This window comes from Crassostrea angulata, chromosome 4 (genome assembly GCF_025612915.1).
Source record: "Crassostrea angulata isolate pt1a10 chromosome 4, ASM2561291v2, whole genome shotgun sequence".
NCBI lineage: Eukaryota > Metazoa > Mollusca > Bivalvia > Ostreida > Ostreidae > Magallana > Magallana angulata.
In genome coordinates this window covers 3,049,751-3,075,137 of record NC_069114.1, presented here as the reverse complement: position 1 = coordinate 3,075,137, position 25,387 = coordinate 3,049,751, and the positions used below count along the sequence as shown (strand labels likewise).

The following is a 25,387-nucleotide window of genomic DNA, read 5'->3' as shown; positions in this document are numbered from 1 at the left end:
TCGCAGATTCCCATGGCAAACAAAAGGAGAAACTTACACTTAATGTAAATATTGGGTTTTTTTCCATTTAATTTTACAAACATACATGAACGTTGCTGATTATACGCAAACATAATGTTTCAAATGTTTTTCAACTTCTAAATAAGTTTGAAACAGGGTCTTTATTAACCTAATTTCATAAATTGTATTTATTTTCTGATTATCTGCAACACTATTTCTAAGTTTTTTTTACAATCAAATATTTAATGAAGATTTAATTATAGTTGTATGTTTTCTTTATTCATTTTCTGTTCTCTTCTCTGTCAATTTCCTCTGTTACATAGAGAAAAAATATAGCATTCACTTGATGTCTTCGAAAATGATTTAATTGATTTAAAGAAATAATTGACCACTTAAGGAATATAAAGATCAACAAATTATAATGATTCTAAAAATAAAACAACTCCTCATTTTTAACTTTAACCGACTTTTTTTCTTTTAATTAATTTAATTAACTGAGCTAACCAGGAAAATGATCTTAGCAAAACACTTGTTTTACCTAAAAGATAATTGAAAATCAATTCTGTGCTTATGACTAATCCATTCAATCAGACTCTGCCACAATTCACTTCTATAAATAAATATATATGATTAAACATTTTTAAAAAGTATTTTTTTCTCTCAAAATGCAGTTCCAAATCCGACACAAGGCTCAGAATCTAAAGATGTTGTGGAGGAATTTCCATTTCCTAAATCCTGCTATAACGCAAAAAAGAGTATGCGTAAATTGGTGCTGGTTGCTATTAAGATTTCCAACTCATGTCACAAACACACTTCTCAATAAGGAACTTTTTTACACGTGTAAAAGTACGTGATTAGATTTCTACAAGATTTTCTAGTGTAATGTTTTGCTTTGAAACAGAATTAACTTTTATAAACTTAAATAGACGCAATTTTGTTTTCCATATATTTGGATATATTTGTTTTAAAATAATAAAACATGTTTTCGAACAAACAAAAGTTTTGATCCATACAATCAATAATAACGATCTTCTTGACAAAGAAAAGATTTTTAACGTTGAAATTAACGGAAAAGTATTTTTCAATAAAAAGAAAAACCAAAATTCCCTATACATCCAAAACTAATATGAATGATTGAAAACGTTAGTTTTCAAAAACATTTATGATTTAATCTTTGGAACAAACAACACACACAAGTTCTCTTCCTGTTACATAAGGAGGGAACTTCAAAGATCCGCAAACAGCCTCTACCAGGTAAAACAGTTTACCGTCTTTATTGCTAGCGCCGCCGTGTAGGGTGTCTGGATGACTATCAATACAGGTGTACGATGTTCCAGCTGCCTGTTTAGGGTGCCCCGCCATAAGGTAACCGTAATATTCCAGCGTCCATCCTTTGTAACACGTTTTTCTTGCTAAAATGTAAATGAATACTCATAAGATATGTTTCTTTCATTTAAGAATGAAAGCAAAGAATATTATTATCTAAACATATGCAATTTCATCGTGAAAATGAATAAACAAAATCTTAATATTTAAAAAGTGCATTATTTGATTTTGTTGTTTTAATAAATAAAACTTTGCTCATTAAACTATGATTAACTTCTTTTCTACTTTCATTCCTTTTATTTAGAATATATGATATCAAAACATATATTTTTATTTTATGACTGAAAAACATATTGCAAAAAAGAATACATTTACAAATAAAGAATAAGTATACACGTAACACGTACATCTTTATCTTCATTTGTCATACTCACCTGGAAACATCTTAACAACTCTTCTTTGGCGAACAAGACGAACAGCGCACGGAACATCGTGTTCATTAACTGTTTTAATATAACCTGTAAAAGTATAAGTCTCATATTCTGCGCCATAAACGTAAGCTTTGGCCCCATTGTGTTCATCACTGTACAGTCCCCATTCTGGGTCCCGCGGTAAGCAAAGAGGTTCAACAGCGGCTCCCTTGTGCGTATAATGAGAGCCTCCAGTAAACCCTGCACAAGAATTTATGGAAAATTAAAAATAGCAGTTTTGAAAATCAATAAACCTTCTAAATAAAATGTTGTTTTTAAAACACCTTCCTATTTCTCCAACAAAATTCCAAATTGCACGGCATGAAATGCAACTTAATAATAACAAGTATTTAGATATGGAGTGTTGCTTTACACTAACATTTTGTGTACTTTTTAAATGACTTCAATTGATCATTATAAAAACTAAAGATAATTCAATGCTGGAGATAGATAAATGATAATATCTACGAGAAGAGAATTATTTACGATACACAATAATATTTTTCCTTACCTGAATAGACTAACTCGGCACTGGATGGACACGTTTTCTTTCCCCATCTTGTGTAAACTACACTACTGTTACCAGTGTCTGTTAAGATTTCAATTAATTTGAAAACATTTATAATCAATAATCATGCTTCTGTAAATGTTAGGATACAAAGTATAATCTTATAACTTACATGTATTTACTTCAGATTTCATGTTTTCCTTAAACTCCTTCATTGATGTTTCGATGACTTCAGTAAAACTTTTGAATTCTCGCCTCAAAGCCTCTACTTGGTATGCTCCTAGAGTAGACGACAGTTGTCCTGTCAGATAACCCTGTAACATGTCTTTACAGCTTCCGGTGTTCGTCTCAGCTTGTGTAACAGAAACGAGGAACAACAGCATTACGACTTCCATTGTCTGCAGTAGAATTGAAAACAAGTAACAATTATAAAAGAGACATTTTATAAACATATCAAAGATTGACCATCAGTACTTGTTTTGCAACTAGACAAGTATTATTAGTTGGGTTTTTTTTTTTTTTTTGGTAATGCAAATTTGTCTCTGTACATAATTAAACTGTAAAATGTGTTATTTTGCATTTTATCAACAAAAACTTTACAATACATATAATGGGAGAGGTGTTTATTGTTTATTTAACAATAATGAATACCTTAACTTACTTCCTATATATAAATATGATTTGACAAGTTAAACATACATGTAAACATTTACTCAATTGTCACGCAATAATAATTAAATTGAAATCTGATACTTAATACTTATTTGCTAATGGTAACATCGTAATTGTAAAAAGTGTATACTCTGAATTGACCCAAATGATTATTTATTATGAAAGCAAATCTAGAATGCACACTGTTTAATGGTCTTCCTCTTTACGACATCACTGATATACGATATTACTGGTATGAATACGACAAAAATTGATTTGTTTATTATGTAGGTCAAAGAGGACTTCACGTTGCGGTAGATTTCAATCAAATTTGCTTTGATCTTTGCAATTATCATTTTCAATGAACTATCAAAACTTGTTTTTGTTCATAGGAAAGATAATTTTTTTTACATATGTCGGGCAAAAGTAAGTTAGTATGACAGATAAATAATGAATTGCTAGTAAGTAGTAAACAGTAATTTTAAGCGAAGGTAAACTTTACATGGAATATAAGAATTTATAAAGGAATTGTATTGGCATATACTTCAATGAATTTGTAGTAGGTAGCATACGATGTTCAAATAAAACGCATTGTGATTGTATTGAGTGTTTTGCAGAATGTTTTAATCATTTGGGTTTGAATGGAATATTTAATGTATAAAACAACATGTTGATTTTTAAATTTTGACGGGCTTTGTTCTCGTTCTTGTTCATTTATTTAAAAAGTCATACACAGTCTTGCAATGTAAGACTTGCGTGCTTAAATAAACATTTACTATCAAGGGTTAATTTAAATTTGGACTTCCCTAAATATCTCGTGAAGGAATATTTTTTTCATGGAAAAGGGAGTTTAAATTCAAACAATTTTGTATCGTCAATATGAGCAACATGAACTGGGTTATCATTTTTGATAAATTCTTATGATTATTTTTTTTGTTAGTTCACTAATGAGATAGTTGATATATAATTTTATATAAACCTTTCACAATTTTTTTCAATTGTTAACTCTCCTTATCCCTTTAAAACATGAAGTAATCATGGTGATTTTTTGTACATTTATTAAAAGGTCTGATTCATTTAGATAAACTATCATTATCTCTATAATGAATAAACAAACTATACATACATGCTGGAGACATATAACGTGTTTAAGTGTGTTTTCCATTTCAAAAAATGCTACTTTTTAGGAACATTACTTTTGAAAACTAATGAAAAGACAATATATTAAATTAATATTTTTTTCCACATGTTTCCAACTTTTTCTGCGCAGGGCTCTTTTGCAAAATGCAATTTTTAACTCTCAATTGCTCAATTTTAAAACTCATTAATCATCAGGCTCCATTACAGAGACCAAATGTAATGCTTTATTGTGTAATACAGGCACTTATATCATATTATAGTTCCCTAGTTGTTGGCTCAGCGTTTTTGTTTTTTTCAAAACTTAGAACATTCTTAATAAGTCATCATATGTAACACCTAATATAAAAACTGAAAATGTGCACCCCGCTTATTATAATGGAAACATTTGAAATTTTACGTTTGCACGTGATAGACTCCATATAAAAACACTCTATTTTATTACAAATAACTTTATTATTTAACAGCAGTCCTGGCTGAACAGGAATTATCAGGACTTACTGCACGTGGTTTTGGAACTTTACCTATGCAACCACCAGGTGACATCGCTCTATACATGTATTGATGGTTATCTATGTTTGAACAATTGAACGCATGAATGAACCTGAACATTTCTATTTTAAGTTATTAAAAAATAATCGTTTTGAAAGACAAACAACAAATTTTTAGAAGGAATAATCAATGAGGTATAGCGCACTTAATATACGATTTTGTCTCAAATATAGCCTTTTGCAAACATCAGACAATTCAATATTTGACAATATTTAGTTTAAATATATTCAAAGAAACGGAAGTTAAACAATCGCCATGCTCTAAGAGTCTTAATTATCTTACACGACATCATTAAAATATTCAGGGTTTCTTATGGATATATAGGAAAGTAGTGAGTAGATGATAAAAAAATTGGATATTTGACTTTTTCAACCACTGTAAACCAAAGACATCCGATTAAAATTATGATATTTACATTCACTTTCTTTCCTCCTATTAAATTGCATTGATAGATTTGAGCGATATTTACGCATAACACAGAAGACCCAATCACCAAATCTGGTGCGTATGAATACATTCAGTCTTCCTTCAGAACATGACTGACTCTCCTCCCGACTTCAAACCGGATCACGACCTGATATTATACTTGGGCTGATTAATATTTCATGGATGTAAATATTTTTTATAGATTGAAATGAATTCAATTGAATAATTTCTTGGTAAACCAAAAATGAATTCATCAAATTACAGAATGGAAAATAAACTTGTGTTATTAGAATCTAAAACGCTGGGCACTATTTTTGTCAGCACAATTCGGCTGTTCCGATGGCTCTTCCGTTAATTGCGCATAACTCGTTGAATAAGGCAAATATTTTTTTTAAAATAAATCATATTTGCGGAAAGAGAACAAATGTTAAAAACGTAAATATAAGCATTGAATCATTAATTTTTTGAAAGATGTGGTCTCATAACTGCAACGGTGTGTGCAAACAAATTTTCATAACGCGCTAGCACGCGTTTTTCAATTTGTTTGCACACACTGTTGCAGTTATGAGACCACATCTTTCAAAAAATAATGATTCAATGCTTAATTCTACAGGTATTGTAGTACACGTTTACATTAAATTAGTCTTCATTAATTGTGGTCTTCGTACTGAAAATTAGACAAATATTTCAATTAGTGTATTTTCCAGTGCAATTATGTATATAGCCATATATATTGAAAATGACTATGTTGAAAATGTTAGATGCGTGGTAACGCAGAGGTCTTTTTGATTTTGTGGTCGCTGGATCTAATCCACTAAGTTGTAATTTGTTTTCACTCAAATTGAAACATGAACAGAATAGAGAGAATAGGTTACACGTACCTGATCTTCTGGGTTTTTTTTTTTAAATTATCTTGTTTAATTCAGTCTGAGTATGAGTGCACTCAATATAAACTGTTCTCTTCATTAACACTGTACATGTACTCTATTTACACTTAGACCCATTGCACTTTGCTTGAACCTATCACGATTCAGAATATCAACTACTTTTATACACAGAATATCCCGAATTTATCACAAATCAGTTGTTAAAGACACTTTTATAAAATCAATACAGTGTATCCTGGTTCGGAAATCATATTGCCACAGCTATGTACATGAAGCCATTTTCAGTAAAAGGTACTTTCCGTCCAAACACATGTGTAGGCGAAATAATAACAAAAAGGTGCTATACCTCTTTGAAGAAAACAAAGCATGTATTGAAAAATATTGATAGGACATAATGTGAATGAGCGGACATCAAATATTATAAATGAGAAAAATGAATTTAGCTAGGTTTGGTAATGAAGACTGTAAATATTATCTGTTTTTCCTGATAACATAACTATTATGATAAGCGAGTTTCACTGCATAATAGAATAACTGGTCAGTAAGACATCGCAAATAATGAACTTTGTAAACATACATGTACCAATTCTAGAAATAATTCACAATACCAAAGTACTCAAAGTACAGATATCCGGGCTCATTTGGTGTGGATTGAATACGTTTTCATGGTATGGCATTATTATAGACTAAATAGACACATTGATTCATTATTAATAAATTAACTGCATTCATTGTATTAGAAAGTATTTAGAAAATTACGCAGAGATTGGGTACCATGTGATTTTCAAATATATCAGATGTAAACATAAAATGACTAAATGGCATGCTATACATTCTATGTTCTCTTTTAAGTTGAGATTAAATGTACATTTTTGTGCGGAGAACGATTGTTCAGTCAACATCAACATCAGGTACCGTGTCATAACTATAGCCTAGTCAAGTTTAACGAAATGAGCTCGGCTGAAAATATAACCGCTTTCATAATAATGAGCATCAAAACACTTCATAACCCCATGATGATTTAATCAACAGTTTTTTTTTTGTGTATTTTAAATTATTTTAAAGTGTTTTCTTTTCACTCGGAAATACATAATAAAATCAAATTCATGCTTCTGATATTTCCATTTTTTCCAAACTTGCTACAACTCACCATAATCGTGATATACTTATTTAAGACTGACCAAGTGTACATATATATTTATGCCCTAGAATCTGACGTTGATTAAAGAAGAAATTCACCCTCCATCTAATTACAGAAAAGCCCACTCAACCTTACAAAAATTAGCAAAATAAATGTGCCAATGTTACATAGCTATTATTAAGATACACGGCTCACATACAGCTCAATAACAACTCTCCTGTTATCACAAATAGGTTTCATTGTCGTATCAATATGGGTTTTTTTATATTTATAATGTTTTCTTTGGGTTTTCTTTTGTTATCAGAATTGCTTTTTCTTTAAATTTGAAATGCTAAATTATTTAATATTTTTTCGTTTGATGAGATATTTGCGCTTCTGATTGGTCGAAAATTTTCTTTGATACCTGCATCAATAAAATTTCGCAGGATCTACTTTTCTCAACTGTTCTGATCTGATACTATTTATAGAACAGGAATTTAAAAAAAAAAACACTGTCAATAAATGTAAAGTTGTGTTTGTTTTATTGTCAGCAAACAAAATACAACTTTATAAACATAGACACTTGGAAGTTTAATCTTCAAAAATAAACAAAACACATTATTTGATTCACGAAATAGAAAATTAAGCGTCTTCTCACGATCTCGTCTGCTTGATATCAGTCAACATTACTGCGAGGCTGGCTGTTCCTTTTCCAGAATAATCATAACGAACATATAGACCTATACACTTTCACGGTAACACTGCTGTTCAAATTTTGTAACGATGATTTTTAAATTTACACACGTACATGATCGGTGATCAGATAAAGCATCGGAAAGCAAAGCTATGAGTAATGCATCATGCATAGGCTCCTTCGGCGCATACCAAGCAGCAGATATATCATTTAGTTCTTCACTGGCTATCTAGTTACCAAAACGTTTACAAAAGTCGCTTATACATACTATTCTTTATCGACATATCAACTATTTTCGTCCACGATCGCCTCTCCTTGGATGGTTATGTCCAGTTGCGTATTCTAGCGATCTCACATGAAAATTAGTTTTATTACGAATCTTTCTGCACTGTGAATAATACCACAAGCTATCGCATGTATTTTCCTTTGAAATTCGTTTTCAATTCAGCCGGTTCATATTTTAACTCACTATTTAAGTTTAACCCATTAAATTCAGATCAAAAGCTCTGCATCAGCTGAAGGCGAATCCATTTTGAATATTGTTGCTGATGTTGTTTAGTATTCATACGCGCGCTTAGTGCGGCATTGATGAAGTTTTCTGGTCAACTTTTTCTTTAATACGTCGATCAATAAAACAATTATTATCTTCATTTCTTAAATAAAGTTTATCTGTGTGTATATAGATCAATTGCAATCGTTTGAAACATGTTTTTGTAATTATTATGGTTTTTTTAAGCTGTCAAGGAAGATCTGTTTTTATGAAAATAATAGTTTTTTTTTTTAAACTTAAGGGAGATTAAGCAGAAAATATTTTCCTTATACAACTATACAATACTATGAATTCATCAATACATGACAAATTTCTTTCTTTAATATTTCAATACAAAATCTTTGTGCTTTTTCAGAAATTGTACATTTTATTCTTTTGAACAAACAACACACACAAGTTCTCTTCCTTGTACATAAGGAGAACATTTCAAGGATCCACAATAAGCCTCGACAGGATAGAAGAGTTTACCATCCTTGAAGTTAGAACCACCATGTAAGGTGTCTGGAAGACTGTCAATACAGGTGTAGGTGGTTCCAGCTGCATGATCATGATAACCTGCCATAAGGTAACTATGGTATTCCAACGTCCATCCTTTGTAACACGTTTTTCTTGCTACAAAGGCATTAAAGCAATATGAAACATTACCTTTAGTACACGTAAACTTCAATCAAAGACTATTACACAGAAACTATTATTTATATTATTAGAATAAAAACGATCTTTTTGTCTTTTTTATCCATCTTAACGGGAATTAATATGCAAGCAAATCTTTTAGAAATGTAAAATTAACCCCCAAAAACAGAAATAAAAGGTAACCCTTTGTTTTATTGCATTAAAATGTTTATGTATTAAGATTGTTTAATGCTTTTATAAGATATAACTAAAAATTAGTATCAGAAGAGAATTACATCTCCATACCAAGAGACAAATAGAAAAAAAACTCCTGTGCATAACATGATTGGTATCGTGTAAAAAATTAATAAATATAAGAACTCAGTCAAGTACTCATTTAACAAATATATTTTGCAATAATAAACAACATATCGGGTATCGGGGGCCTTTTATAGTGTCGGCACGGTACGCCAAATGCGCTAGGTACGAGTCACATGAATAGAATATGCAATATAGAACCTTCGTTATGCATATGGTTTTTTTTTTTGGCAAATACGGACCTTCTATAGTGTTTGTCAGCGATATTTTTCCCCAATTTTTCTTACTGGTTCGAAAAAATAAACCTATGTTTCTTCACCAGTAGCAACATATGCATATTGTCTTTGGTTATCTTTGGGAAACCCTTTCAGAAATTGCTTAGCTGTTTGTACTCGTGCCTTTAGAAAACTTAAATACAGTTGCATACTTATCCTGTAGAGCTAAATATATAGTATCAGATAAAAACGTAAGTAAGCGTTTGATGATAATTAAAAATTGCTTGATAATATCTACTTCGCAGTTATTATACAAGAGGATATTTTTTTCTAGTAGATATATATAAAAGGGTATTATATCTATAAGACACACATCAGTTTCAAGTGTCTTACTAACCTGGAAACATTTGAACAACGGACCTTTGGCGAACAAGACAAACTGCACACGGTACATCGTGGTTGTAAAGTCTTTGGTAGTTGCCTGTTAAAGAACTTGTTTGATACTCTGCGCCAAAAACGTATTTTTGGATCCTTCTTACCCATCAGTGTGCATCCCCCATTATGTATCTCTTGATAAACAAAAATGGTTCTACAGCTGCGCCTTTGTAGGTATAATGAGAACCTCCAGTAAACCCTACAAAAATATTTAAATCAATTAGTTTGTAAAATTAAGTCTTCTACGGAATGAAATATTTTTATAAATGATATTAATTGTATCAAAATGTTTAGCAAATAATTCAGCTAAAATTATTAAACTGAAATGTTAAATATTGATTCAGACCCGTTCCTCGTTCACACTTGTTCATTTTTTAATATTAATTTCAGTCTATGAAGTACAGAGAATAATACATGTATCTACATATCTAACAGACTAAGAATTGTCAACGAAGGACAACTATAAATTTTCTTACCAGAATGGACCAATTCGGCAGTAGAAGGACACATTTTCTTTCCCAATCTGGTGTAAACTCCACTACTGTTACCGGTGTCTGTTTAATTACAAATAAATTAATTTTCTAATAATTCATTATTAGGCTCCTGGACATATTTCAGTAAAGTATCTTGATCAAAGGGATTGGATCAAGTTGAGTAAACAGGCGCGGATCACAAAATCAAACAAGACGCGAAGCCTGGTTACAAGGTGTAACCCGGAGATTTAGATCAAGTTACAGTTATGATGATCAATTCATTACGTACCTTTAAAATATAAACTTATATTCAAAAATCAAAATATTAACTAAATTATCTTTTTCGGAATTAATTGTATTGTTCTACGTTTACTTATCAAGAAATGCAATTTTCAAAGGAACTCTTTTTAAATTTACGGGAAAGCATATTTCATTTACTATTAACTACGTCCTAGTTTCAGAAAGAGGTGATGTAGTTTCGGAAAATATCATTATGTTTAGCGGGAAAATCAGGTTAGATTAATTGTAAATTCATTTGATTATGAAAGAAAATTGATGATATAAACATTTATCATACGTACGTGCAATTACTTCGGATTTCACTGTTTCTATAAACTTCTTCATCGAATTTTCTATGACATCAGTAAAACTTTTAAACTCCCGTCTCAAACCTTCTACCTGGTACGCTCCTAGAGCAGACGGCAGTTGTCCTGTCAGATAACCCTGCAACATGTCTTTACAACTTCCGGTGTTCGTCTCACCCTGAGTAGCAATAACGTCAGTAAGATTGCCATCGTCCTGGGAACAATTAAAAACAAGTACGAATTATACAAAAATGCACATATTGAACATATCAAAGATCAAACATCAGTAATTCTAATGCAGTAGGAACAAACTTCTAAGTTATTGTCATAATGCAAATAAATATTTCTACTGAATGGAACTGTGAAATTTAGATATTCGTGCATTTTATCAACAAAAAGCAGAAATAACCCGTAATGGTCGTAATACCTTAGAACGTATTAACAGGAGGGCTGTTTATCGTCTGTTTTACAGTAGGAAAAATCTCAACCCACTTCAATTTTTTACATGATTTGAAAACATAAATGTAAAAATTATACTGCAATACACACGAGATATCATAATCAAATTGAAACGTGACACTAAACGTTATTGATAGTTCATACAAGTTTTGGTTATTGTCGTGATTTACTTCGCTTTCCATTGTGCATTCTCAGCATTGACACAAACACTCTAATTATATTAATTACATATAATACATATAAAGTAGATAAAATACAATAAATTTCACCATAAATTTATAAAATAATAGTTTATGTCAGTCAAGACAGTCACAAATTACGAAGTGTATAATCAATATTTTGATATAAAGAATTAAAACCATTTTTTAAAATATATCACTGTTTAAAATTTGACCGTTATTAATGAAGCTATCCTTATCCTTCTAAAATATGAGATCAAATACAGTAAAAAAGAAATTTGAAAAAAAAAAAAAAAGGTTTTTAATGTGTACAATAAATGTCTTTATATATTTATCAAAATAAGACGTTTTGAGTTCAAGTCGTCATTGATGATTCTATTTCTCTAAGATATATATATCAAATATACGCATTTTCTTAAAAACGTTAACTGATTGATAATTTCCAACTTTATACAACGAACCTGGCTCTGGATTACAGCAAACATCGATGAACTATTTTTACTGATAGAAACCAGTAGTGAAGCGAGTTGCTTTTGATGATTCAGAAGTTTGTATTTTTTTTCATTAATAGTATTTCTCATTTATTGATAAAAACACAATCATTTGAAGAAAAGTAATGGTATCTCGTGTTCAAATCATACGTAAACACTTTACTTTTTTAAACAAAACTAGTTTTTGTTTTGGTCCTAAATTTTATTAAACATATTTTTCAAAACATCTTCTTTTAAGCTTGAAAATGAAATACATAGGTACACGCATTTAATAATCTCGATCATATTTATAAATATATATGTGTGCATACATGTTCCTAAAGTGTTTTTTATAGCATAAATGTTCCATTCGGTCATTTATATACAAATATAAAACTACAATAACGCTTTACTGCCATATTCATTTTCTTAAAAAAAAAAGGTATATATACTAGTTATGACTCTATTACGCAGTTCACACATCTTTTTTTTCAAAAATTCTTAATACGCAGCCGTTAGCAGTGAAACTATTTAAATTCTCTACAATTTTTAGCAAAACGTTTTCCTTTAAAACAAAGGAAGTGTTGTCTATGAATGCAATTGCCCGATATTATTTTATTGTATTTATTTTAATATATTGTATATATGAGTATATTAAATGTTTAAAACTTGTTTTCAAACTTACAAAAATTCGTACTTGCAAAAGTGGAAATGGCTTTGTTGATGACTGCTTTTCAAAGTTTTGATGAAAATGATTCTTTTCAAAAAGTTAAAAAGATTTAACAAACACCTTCTACAGTCAACTGGAAAAACATTTCAGTATATTCCTCAAGAAAAGAAACATTTCGGTTTATTTTGACTAAAATATCAACTATTGAAAACACGAGACATTGGTAATATAAGTGTTTTATTCTTTCGAACAAACAGCACACACAAGTTCTACCCTCAGCATAAGGTGGACACTTCAAGAATGTGCATGTAGCCTCGACCAAGTAAAATAGATAACATTCTTTACTATTAGAACCACCGTGTAGAGTGTCGGGATGACTGTCAACACAAGTGAAAGTTGTTCCAGCTGCGTTGTCATAATAACCCGCCATAAGGTAACCATGGTATTCCAATGTCCATCCTTTGTAACACATTTTTCTTGCTACAGCAACATTAAAGCTTCATTGTATACTTAATATACTGCATGTCAATAGCATTTCTTCCGAAAACTCTTTTAATTTTAAAAGAGAGTATAAATTAGATAGATAGAGAAATTTTAATAGCTGGGGTTTTTTTTTAAATTAAAGTAGGGAGTAGAAAATCTTAATTGAACAGAAGACTATAGTTTATTTAACCCATAATTTTTTAAAACAGAAATGATTTATATGGGATCTAAAAACTTCTAGATAGAAAATGGTAGATGTTATTTATTCCACAACGTTGTTGTCATCATGTTTATTTATCAAGAGGCCCAGGAGGTATATCGCTCACCTGAGCAACTAATTTATTACTGATCGGAAAGTTAACACCTTCTTTAGAGTATCAAATACAGAATATCCAGAAAAATTATTATAGAATAGGTCTTGTTTGTTAAAATTTGTAACTATTCTTCACATATTCTTTACATAAATCCCCCTTTTATTTTAAATTGTTTTAAATTTTTCTCTTAACTCGGAAATAAATAATGAAATCAACTTTTTGCTTCTAACTTTTCCATTTTATCCAAATACAACTCATCATTACCTTATATTAAACTCACCTACGCGGGGGTGTTAAGGAAGCATATGGACAATTTCGCGTCTTATTTTGACTGTTATATTCAAAATCGTGAAATTAAATAAATATTTTGAATAAGATCAAAAACTTAGTATTATCCTTTAAAACAGATGTCCATGCAATAACATCGGGTAGTACATTACTGCCACATTGGTACATTATCACGTGACAACTATAAATAGCTTACGTATATTCCTTAACATAAAATGTGATAGAACAACACTACCCCGCGGTTTCTAAAATAAAATAAACATACCAAGTGAAGGCAAATCATCTCAGTTTAATCAAAACCGCTGCTAGAATTCTATGTTCTTCTTGATTAAATAGTTATTCATCCGGCTCTCGTAAAACCTTGCCATCTTTTATAAAGTTTGCACGGAAAACGGTATGTTCCATCAAAACAACACAAAACATGGGATTCTAGCAGCACTTTTCAAATAAAGCATTGATCAAACTAACGATACGTATAAAATTTCAAGTTCAATATATACGGGGTAGTGTTGTTCTAGGCGGATTTTTATATCGTAAACAACGACAGAGGAAAGCCTGGCCGAGAAATAAAAGCAAATTTACATACCTTTTAGCGAATGATTGATAACACTAACTTCTTTCCCAGTATTCTTATGTTCAATTCTCAATAAATCACATCACAATACTTTATTAGAGTTCTTAGATTAGTTATATTTTGACTATGTTTACAATGCTTTCCGATCAAATTCACACGACATTCAACTTTTAGTCATGACGTCATCAATGTGTAAATCTACGTAATACAAACTAATTTCTGAAAAAAAATTGTCTTCAGTATTTTAAATTAGTTTTTGGTCTACGTCTCGTTGCTTAGATATTTGAACATGTACATAATTAGTAAGATTTGTGATTTCACGGAATTACATGTAACCCAGTTTCCATATGCTTCCTTAACACCCCCGCGTAGTGTATATTCCTTATTCAAGCATTACTCTTAGGGACACAGTTGCCAAGCGAGACCTAGTATCTGAAGAAGATTGACCATACAAAATTTCAAATTTAGCAAAAAAATTTGTGCCAATATTAGATAGCTGCAATTATAAGATACACAGCTCACATACAGCTCAATTCAAACTCTCCTGTTAGCAGAAATTGGTTTTATTTAATTAAAGGAAGTGAACATGAAAAAATTATCAAGGGCTCAAATTTGTCTGTTTGATGTGTATAATGATATCTGAAAACCGTTTAGACAGAGCTTTCTTCAGTACGAAGATATACCACTTAGAATAACTAATTCTTGCAATCCATGAGCGCTGCCATATTGTTAAAATCATTACCTCCCTGCTGGGTTATCTATAAGCATCTTAGAGAGGGCAGCACTGATGCTGACGTCAGTGAGACACATTGCATTTTTACGCACGTTTAGTAACAGAGATAAAATGCCATCATCAAAATGTGAATTGAAACTTGAAATGGATGTAAAGAGTCGTCATTTTTAAACAGTGTTTATAGAGGAAGATTTTGGATCTCAGAATGATGCATTCCAACCAGCAGTTAATGTGACATGTAACTAGAATGGAATGTCCGTGGATCAGTGTTATTGTGACCTATTTTTTCTTGCACTCGGGAATTTCTTGTTTATGAGTTTGAACATTACTGCAGTATGTATGCTACATAAATGAGCACACAAGGTGCATTGTTCAGCATCCTGACTTTTAAAAAGTGTCTTAGTCCAGTTATTCTTCTGACAGCATAAACAGAACCGGCGTACATATATCATCAAGATCTTCTCTATCAAAATAGATAAAAACAAATCAGAAAAATTTCCAGGGCATTTAAATAAAAAGTAACGGTAAGAAACCCCACAGAAAAATGAAATAACATTTTTATATTAATTTAAATTGAAATCTACAAACAGCATTTTATTTATGTAAACACTGACTGCCACATCTCCGTAAAAACATCTGGAATGTGATGGTCTCATATTTCACAAATTAATATATCTATTCATTTGTTGCACAAATCATATACAGTATAGTTATCTGAGGTTCATTTATAGAAATGTACTAAATCCTTGTCTTCTCATGACAGTACACAGAATTTTTCTTTACATCAAGGCATATTTTTTCTTCTTAACTTTTATCAACTCTGTACATAAACACTGGCCTATAGTTCCAACATTGACCCAGTCACCAGCAGCAATGTGGCTTATCTACGTCAGAGAACAGATGCATGCTTGGGAATAATGGATTACCTCCATAAACCTTTCACTGAGAGTGTTAAATTGATAAAATCACTTGATAGAAATAAACAAAAAGGTAACAGACCTTGTTTTTAAGTTTCAAAAGGCTTTTAAAATTTATTAAGCAACATATAATTTTTTCATGTTCACTTCCTTTAATATGCTTATTAGCATTTATAAAGTTTTTTTTAAGGTTTTGTGGTTTTTGGTTGTTCTTTTTTTGTATCAAAAATGCTATTTTTAATTTCGAATACTCAAGTTTACATGTGTGTATATGGATAAAATGCAATCGTCCGCGACCTGTTTTTGTAATATTTATGCCTTTGTTATGCCGTTACGGAAGTTCTGTTTTAAGAAAAATTACACTTTTTAACACTTGAGGAACATTTAGCCGACATTCGAGGGTCAATGAAAAATATGAGGACAATGTAGGTGTCTATCATATATTTTTCATGAAAGTCATGCTTAACAGATGAATCTGTGCACCAACACTTATGTTATTGATATGCAAAGTTTTAGTCCATTTGATGAAACGGTATTTTTGTTACCCCTTTTTAAAAACAACATGTTTTGTCACCTCGGCGCTCGGTAACGTTCAAAACATGACGTCAAAATTAAACACGCACAGTTTATAAATAAACACCATCTTTATATCACCCTTAGTCTCTTGTGCTTTTCTCCTTACAATTTAAAATGGCACTGAACCACTTAACATCTTATTTGCACAAATTTGTTTGAGAATCATAATTAGTTCTTCGAAGTTTTCATTTTTTAAACGTGTATCTCTTAGTTTACAGTGAGGATAACCCTGAACGGCAGTTGACGTTAAGCCCAATTTCTAGTAAAATAAGCTGTCAATTCTTCAATGGATAACAAATTACATCCCTTAAACATATCAAAACAAAACTCCGTGAAATCATTCGTGTGATTTTTCAAAACTTCAACATTTTATTCTTTTGAACAAACAACACACACAAGTTCTCTCCCTTCAACATAAGGAGGACATTTCAAGGAACCACATTGAGCCTCGACAGGATAGAAGAGTTTACCACCCTTGTGGGTAGAACCACCAGCCAAGGTGTCTGGATGGCTGTCAATGCAGGTGTAGGTGGTTCCGGCTGCATGGTCAAAATAACCCGCCATAAGGTAACCATCGTATTCAAGTGTCCACCCTTTGTAACACGTTTTTCTTGCTACAAACACATTGAAAAAAATTATGTTTAGTGCATAAAAAATTTACTTGAAAAATTAGTGAAAAAGCAATTGCAGTACTCCGAGTACATATCAAATCTTACAAGTCCATAATGGCTTATTTCATGTACATGTAGTATGTAATTTAAGTGCTTTGTTCACACTCTGATATTATTGTAGCTAGGGAAAAGCTATGTGATTTATGCGTCTATCTAATGTACTTTGCCTCACGTTTGTCATTCTTTAATGTTGTTTTGTGCTTCTTTCCAATTATTTCACGTTTAAGATATTTCAACAAACAGAAACTTATTTATTTACAAACGTCAATGTCATATTAATAAACGTAAAAACAGCTGAATGCCTATCTCGGAGAGCCTAATAACATCATATCAACACGTCAATCAATAATACAGAATAATAAATAGATTTCAGTTTTATCTAAGTGGTTACAGTTTATTAAATTTGTGTATTTTAAATGACTTTAACTTCCAAAAAGATAAATATAAGTATCAGAAGATTTTTAACTAACCTGGAAACATCTTAATAACGGATTTTTTTCGGACCAGACAGACAGCACATGGAACATCGTGATTGTGAAATGCTTGAATGTTGCCTTTAAAAGTTCCTGTATGATATTCTGCGCCATAAACGTAATTTCTGTCTCCATCGTGCCCATCACTGTACAGTCCCCACTCTGGATTCCTCGGTAAACAAAGAGGTTCTACAGCTGCTCCTTTGTGTGTATAAAAAGAGCCTCCAGTAAACCCTACAAAAGAAAGTTTTTCAAGATATCAGTTTGTAAATTACATTACATAATAAATGAAATGTTTTTGGTTTTTTTAATTGTTCTATACCAAAATAGTCTGCAAATAATTCAAATAAAATCATTATATTCAAATGTCAATTATTGATTCAGACTCCTTCTCGTGCACACTTTTTGTTACTTTTTAAATGCTAACTTCAATCAATGAATCATTGTAGATACTATTGAATAAAACACTAATTGACCTATCTACCAGACTAAGAATTATCAACGACAGACAGTTTAAACTCTCCTTACCTGAATGGACTAACTCGGCATTGGAGGGACACGTTTTCTTTCCCCATCTGGTGTAAACTACACTACTATTACCGGTGTCTGTTAAATTACAAATAAACACATTTTCTAATAATTCAGTATTAGGCTCCAGAACATATTGTAGTAAAGTAGCCTGATCAAAACGATTGGATCAAGTTCAGTTACCAGGCAGAGATTATCAACTCAAACAAGACGCAAAGCCGGATATTTGAATCAAGTTACTGTTATAATGATCTATTAATTACATACCGTTATAATATACACTCATATTGAAACATGAAAGTATTGACTAAATTATCTTTTCCGAATCAATTGTATTGTACAACGTTTACTTTTCAAGTAATGCCATTTTCAAAGGAACTCATTTGAAACTATCTGAAAAGCATATTTTATTTACTAATATTTACATTTGCCAGTGTCTTTGTCTGTGATAACACTACATATCAATTTTGTATAAACCATAACTAAAAATGACGCCAAATTGAGGCGCAAGTGGGGTTTGCTTATTTATATTTAAACATTAAATTATACGATGGTTTAACATTATGTAATTATAAGTAATAAGGAATCATTCATTGAATATTATGATGTGATAATTTTAGTCGGGCGTGTCAAACCTATCAGAAAGCCCTTCAGGCTTAATTGGATTTGATCATGCCCCGACCAAAATTATCACCTTATTTCTTGTTCCTCAATTAACTAAGTCTTTAGTTTCAGAAAGAGGTGATATAGTTTTGGAAAATCACATTATGTTTGGATTGGGAAATCGGATTAGACTCGATAAATAAATACAATTAATTGATTATTACAGAAAGTTGATGTAAATGTGATAAAACCATTTATCATAATCGGGGTTCTTGAAATGTTAGGATACAAAATATAATCTTACTTACCTGTATTTACTACGGATTTCATTGTTTCCTTAATCTTTTTCATCGATTTTTCTATAACATTAGTAAAACTTTTGAATTCCCGCCTCAAAGCTTTTACCTGGTATGCTCCTAGAGCAGACGACAGTTGTCCTGTCAGGTAACCCTGTAAAATTTCCTTACAACTTCCGGTGTTCGTCTCACCCTGAGTAGCAGCGCAACGAGCAATAACGTCAGTAAGATCGTCATCGTCCTGGGAACAATTAAAAACAAGTACAAATCATAAAAAATGCACATCCTGAACAAATCAAAGATCAAACATCAGTTATTCTAATGCAGTAGGAACAAACTTCTAAATTATTGTCATAATGTAAATAAGTATCTCTACTATATGGAATTGTGAAAATTTGATATTCGTGCATTTTATAAACAAATAACATATATAAGCTGTAACGGTTATAATACCTTAGAACGTATTAACCTGAGGGCTGTTTATCGTCTGGTTTACAGTATGGAAAATCTCAACACACTTCAATTATTTATGATTTGAAAACATAAATGTAAAAATTATACTGCAATACACACGAGATATCATAATCAAATTGAAACGTGACACTAACCATTATAGATAGTTCATACAAGTTGTGGTTATGGTCGTGATTTACTTCGCTTTACACAGCATTGACACAAACAATTTAATTATATTAGTTAGATATAAAGTAGATAAAATACATTAAACCTCACCATAAATTTATAAATAAAATAATAGTTGTTGTGGTGGGTTTTTTTTTTGGTCAGTCAAGACAGTCAATTATTACGAAGCGTATAAATATGTTTTTCGAACACCCCCCCCCCAAAAAAAAATATAATAATTATCTCTTTGTTTTAAATTTGACCATAATTAAAGAGGCTATCTTTGTCCTTCTAAAAGATGATATCAAATACATTAAAATAAAAATTTGAAAAAGATGAACAAAATATTTTTGATATGCACTATAAATGTCTTTATCCAATTATTAAAATAAGACGCTTTGAGTTCAAGTTTTTCTCGTGGTCAACGAGGTTTCTATTTCTCTAAGATGAATATCAAATATACCCACTTATTTAAAAACGTTAACTGATTGATAATTTTACACTTTATACGACGAAACTGGTTCTGAATTACAACAAATGTTGAATAATAATTATTGTTTTCTCTGATGAAAACCAGTAGTGAAGCGAGATTTCTTTGATGATTCGGATGTTTGTATTTTTTCAATCATGGTATTTTAGCTAATTTTTACATAGAAAAATATAGGGTTAATCTTTAAAAATCTTCTTCTCAAGAACCATTTGGCCAGGAAAGCTGAAACTTATATGGAAGCATCCTCACGTAGTGTAAATTCAAAGTTGGGAAAATCATGATCCTTGGGAGTAGGAGGGGACCACATTGAGGGAGGGGGCAACTTTTTACATAGGAACATAAAGAGCTAGTCTTTAAAAATCTTCTTCTAAAAATCATTTTGCCAGGAAAGCTGAAAATTGTGTTGAAGCATCCCTAGGTTATGTAGATTCAAAGTCATGACCCTTGGGAGTAAGGTGGGGCCTCAATGGGGAGGGGGTTGCATTTTCACATAGGAATACATAGCGAAAATCTTTTAAAAATGTTCTTCTCAAGAACCATTTAGAAAGGACAGTTGAAACTTATATGGAAGCATCCTTAGCTGCGTTAATTCAAGGTTGTTAAAATTATGACCCTCAGAGGTATGGTAGGGCCACAATGGGGGTCAAAACTTTACATAGGAATAGAGTAAATATTTAAAAATCTTCTTCTCAAGAACTATTGGCCACGAAATCTGAAACTTGTGTGAACACATCCTCAGGTAGTGTAGATTTAAAGTTGTGAAAATATTGACCCAAAGGGTAGGGTGAGGCCACAATGGGGGGGGGGTCAGATTTTTACATATGAATATATAGAGTAAATCTTTAAAAATCTTCTTCTAACAATTATGTCAGGAAAGCTAAAACTTGTCTAAAAGCATTTTCAGGTAGTGTAGATTCAAAGTTGTGAAAATCACGACCCTTGGGGTAGGAAGGTGGCATAATGGGGGGGGGGCGAATTTTTACATAGATATACATAAAGAGTAGATCTTTAAAAGCCTTTTTCTCAGAAACCATTATGCCAGGAAACCTGAAACTTGTATGGAAGGTAGTGAAAATTCAAAGCTGTAAAAATCATACCCCAGGGGTGTTCGATGGGGGTCGACCTTTTACATAGGAATATATATCTTTCAAACTCTTCTTCTGAAGAGCCGCTTTGAAGGAAAGCTAAAATTTGTTTGGGACCATCGTCAGGTAGTGAGATTTTATTCAATTCATGATTCACCGGGGGAGGGGGGGGGGTAGAATGGGGTCACAAGAGGGTGGGGGAGACAGATTTGTACATAGATATATATAGAAAAATATCTTTAAATATTTTTCAAAAAAAATATTTTCCTAGAAAAACTGTAACTTAAGTGAAAGCAACTTCAGATAGTATAGATCAAATTTGTTCAAAATACAATTTTTAGGAATAGTGCGGGGCCATATTGGGCATTCAGTTGTAAAAAGGAAAACATTTTAATTATTCACAAAACCTGAAATGTTTATCTATATGCTTTTACTTAAAGCAAGCATTTTTATATATTGCTGATTCTTTAAAATTGTTTAAACTTTAGCCCTTGGACGATTATTAGACTTCACAAGGGGTTCAGAGTTTGATATAGGTTTATATTCTGGATCTAAACAATTGTGAAGGGTCTTTTTGAGAACTGCAATGCTGAATGTGATATGACTATAAAAACACCCTGTTAGAAAAGAAACTTGATTATGAATATAAGAACATCCAATGGGGAAAAGATTTTTTTGCATAGGATCTAATTTATTATTCCACATTGTCCAGATATTTTGTATTATGACTCCATGAAGCTGATTGTATCATGCCTATTGTTGCTCAGGTGAGCGATGTGGCCGATGGGCCTCTTGTTTATTTATGAAAAAAAAAACACATTCTTTTGAAGAAAAGTAATGATATATCATTTTCATATCATTCGTAAACACTTTACTGTTTTAAACAAAACTTGTTTATTTTTAATCCTAAACTTTATTAAACATATTTTGCAAAAAATCTTCTTTTAAGCTTTAAATTGAATTACATTGATACACGAATATAATTATCTCCATCATATTTGTAAAGTAACAGGCTGAAGAGTTAAATCACCTAAATACACGAAAAGCTCTTGCATTGATAATCGGGATAACTATAATCAAAACCTCCATCAGTTGAAAAAATATATTAATGTACATTTCTATCTTTAAAAACAAATTTGTCAGGAAAGAAATTCAAGTCGAAAAATTTATCATTGCTTAACAGATAATAATATTAATCCATTTTGAAAAAAAAACATACATTAATTTTCTCTTCAAACTGGGGAATACGCCATCATAATTAATGAGAGGGCGAACGATTATTAGGGCGAACGATAAATAGAGCGAGCAGACCTAGGGCGAACGCACCTATGCGAACAGGTAGATATAGCAAACGAACCTGATACCAATTTTGTCAATTCGGAAACAGCGTAAGTATGAATTAAGCTAATATTTTGGGTGCACAATGCAGCGTAATATGTATACATAATTAAATTTTTATTGCTTTATTTAAAGATGTCAACAGTATAAAAACAGAAGTAATCAGTCTACGATCAATTTGCCATATAAGTAGACATGTGTTTTACCAAAAACGAACGTTATTTTGTACTCATATCACGTTTCATATAATTTCTTTGATGTCCGATCACAAGGACGTATAAGGCCCGATAATATACTGAGCAGATCAAATATAGAAATGTAATGATATTATATTATAATGAAAAGAATTTGATTACAATGTTTGGTTAAGCAATAGATAAAATTCTTCATCTCTTTTTAAACATGATAATACGTAGTATCTAATATAATCTAAACTTTAATCGCTTACCTGTTCGTTAACGTAATTAAGTACACTCCGTGGACGATCCAATGTCAGCGATGTACAGAAAAATAAGTTACCTCGTTCTAAAGATTTTTGGTTTATGTTTTATTTAGATTATAACATTATTTGATAGATTTTATGGATTGTTAATTATATAATCATTTTCTTAAATTTTATTTTATCTAACTCTTATTCCTAAATATAGATGGTATGGGATAGGATAGGATAGGATAGGATAGAGCTTTATTGCAGGATAGGATGCAGGATACAGGAGATAGGATAGGAAAGGTTTGTCAACTTTCACAATAGCAGCACTGTATAAAGCTATTTGACAGTATCTTTATTCACAAAATCATGCGAACAGTGTTGTGCTACAATACAAATAACATATCGAACAACCCTCGTAAAACAAGACGAAAACAATATAAGCAAGAGTGTAAAAGAAAAAAGTATCAACCAAAAAAAATTGTTTTCAATTGACCATATGATACGTAGAACGTTGATTAATCTACTTAAATCTTAATGTATACAATGATGAACCTGTATATCTATTATGTCAAATGTTAGAGAGTGTCAAAGTGTCGTTGGTTGTCAAATCAATGAAATATGTTATTTTTTCATGTTTTACTTGAAATCAGTAAATGAATGTGAAGGAAAAATTCAATAAACAATAAACATAATGACAAAGCCGTTACCTTGTAAACTTTATTTTACGTGAAATTAAAATAGAACTCTAGCTGTTTTTGTCGTGATTGATAATATCAACTCCATTTAAAAATCACTTGTGTGTATAAATCTAGAGGTACTAACCGGTCAATACATTCTACATTTTTATGAATGAACTGGTATTGAATGACAGCAAATATTGATTTTTTCAATGATGTTTGTCACATACCGCCTCATGGTGCGGTGTTGGCTTCCATTACATGTGTTTTATGAAAGAAATAACTTACATTCAAACAATGTTGTATCGTCAATATCAGCAAATGATATCGGTTTTCGTTTTAAGAGATAAATTTTGAATTGTTATCGTCTATTGCTATTTGTCACGTTATTACTGATAATAGTTGTTCATATCCCACAATTACTTATTGTACCCGTTCCTCATTTGTTTATAGGTTTGCTAAAACCTATCCTAAGCTACACTCGCATCTCTGTTTCTGAAACAAGCGTTTTCCATCCATATGTTTAAAGGGGTGGGTTTTTTTGCATAAAATATCATTATTACTTTAGTGAATAAATATCGGTTGAATTTCTCGTGACAATACCTTCAAATAAGAAATCGGTATTATGCAACACGTGATTTAATTTCAATTATAACTGTTTGCGGTTATCATAGGTTTTAAGTAACATTCTCAATTAATTTTAAATACGAACACTGAAGGACAACGGGTCAAGTTCTATTTGTTTTATATAAAGTTTGTGTTTGTAAAACAGCTATATATCGCGTTTTTCATCTTGTTTAAGTGCTTGTGACGTAATATTGAGCATTGGATTTTCGAAAGAATCACTTCTTTTGGTATATCGATATAACTGCAGAGCGAATTAGTTTTGTCGTCCTGATGGTCAGAATAAGGACTACAGAGAGCGCAAGATCTAATGAATTGCCAATATCAAGATTGTTCTTACAACAGAAAAAACAACACTTGTCGTACTCTTTATTTAGTCCTCGATAATGTTCCAAAAATATAGCCATCTTGTGTTCTGTTACAAGTGTCTCGTCTTTTTCATTGGCAACCTAAGACACTTTAATAGATCGTCGGATAATAATACCAAATTGGAAGTAATATCCAGTAAGTAACCAAGTTTTGCGAACGGCCAAGATCACTGCATCTTCCTTAACCTATTGATAGATAGATGGAGATTGGCTGTTTCAACGGCAAAACAGTCCTATCCGTTTTAGAGCCAAATGAGCTTAATGTTTTTCGTTTCAAGGGTGTATGATGTCAGGGGAGTTTCATTAAAGACATATGAAGCATACAGTTGTGGATTTCAATACAATATCTAATGGACACGTGTGTATCAATTTCTTAATTATGTGGAATCATTTATTTCATTTTGTCCAAAAAAAAGTTTGATGAACACAAAAAACTTTGGTTCAATGTATTATCCATATATTTTTCGAGTTTAAATAACTGAATGCATTTTATTCTAAGGTAGTTAAAAATTTGTTTGGCTTATCAGTTATCATATATAACAAAACGTGTGTGTACCATATC

The 25,387-nt window shown here is 31.2% G+C and overlaps 1 pseudogene; it reads right to left on the bottom strand.

Annotated features, from left to right (window-relative positions):
• Positions 1-1,167: 1,167 nt before the first annotated feature.
• Positions 1,168-19,429, bottom strand: LOC128180536 (uncharacterized; annotated as a pseudogene).
• Between the last annotated feature and the right edge of the window lie 5,958 nt (positions 19,430-25,387).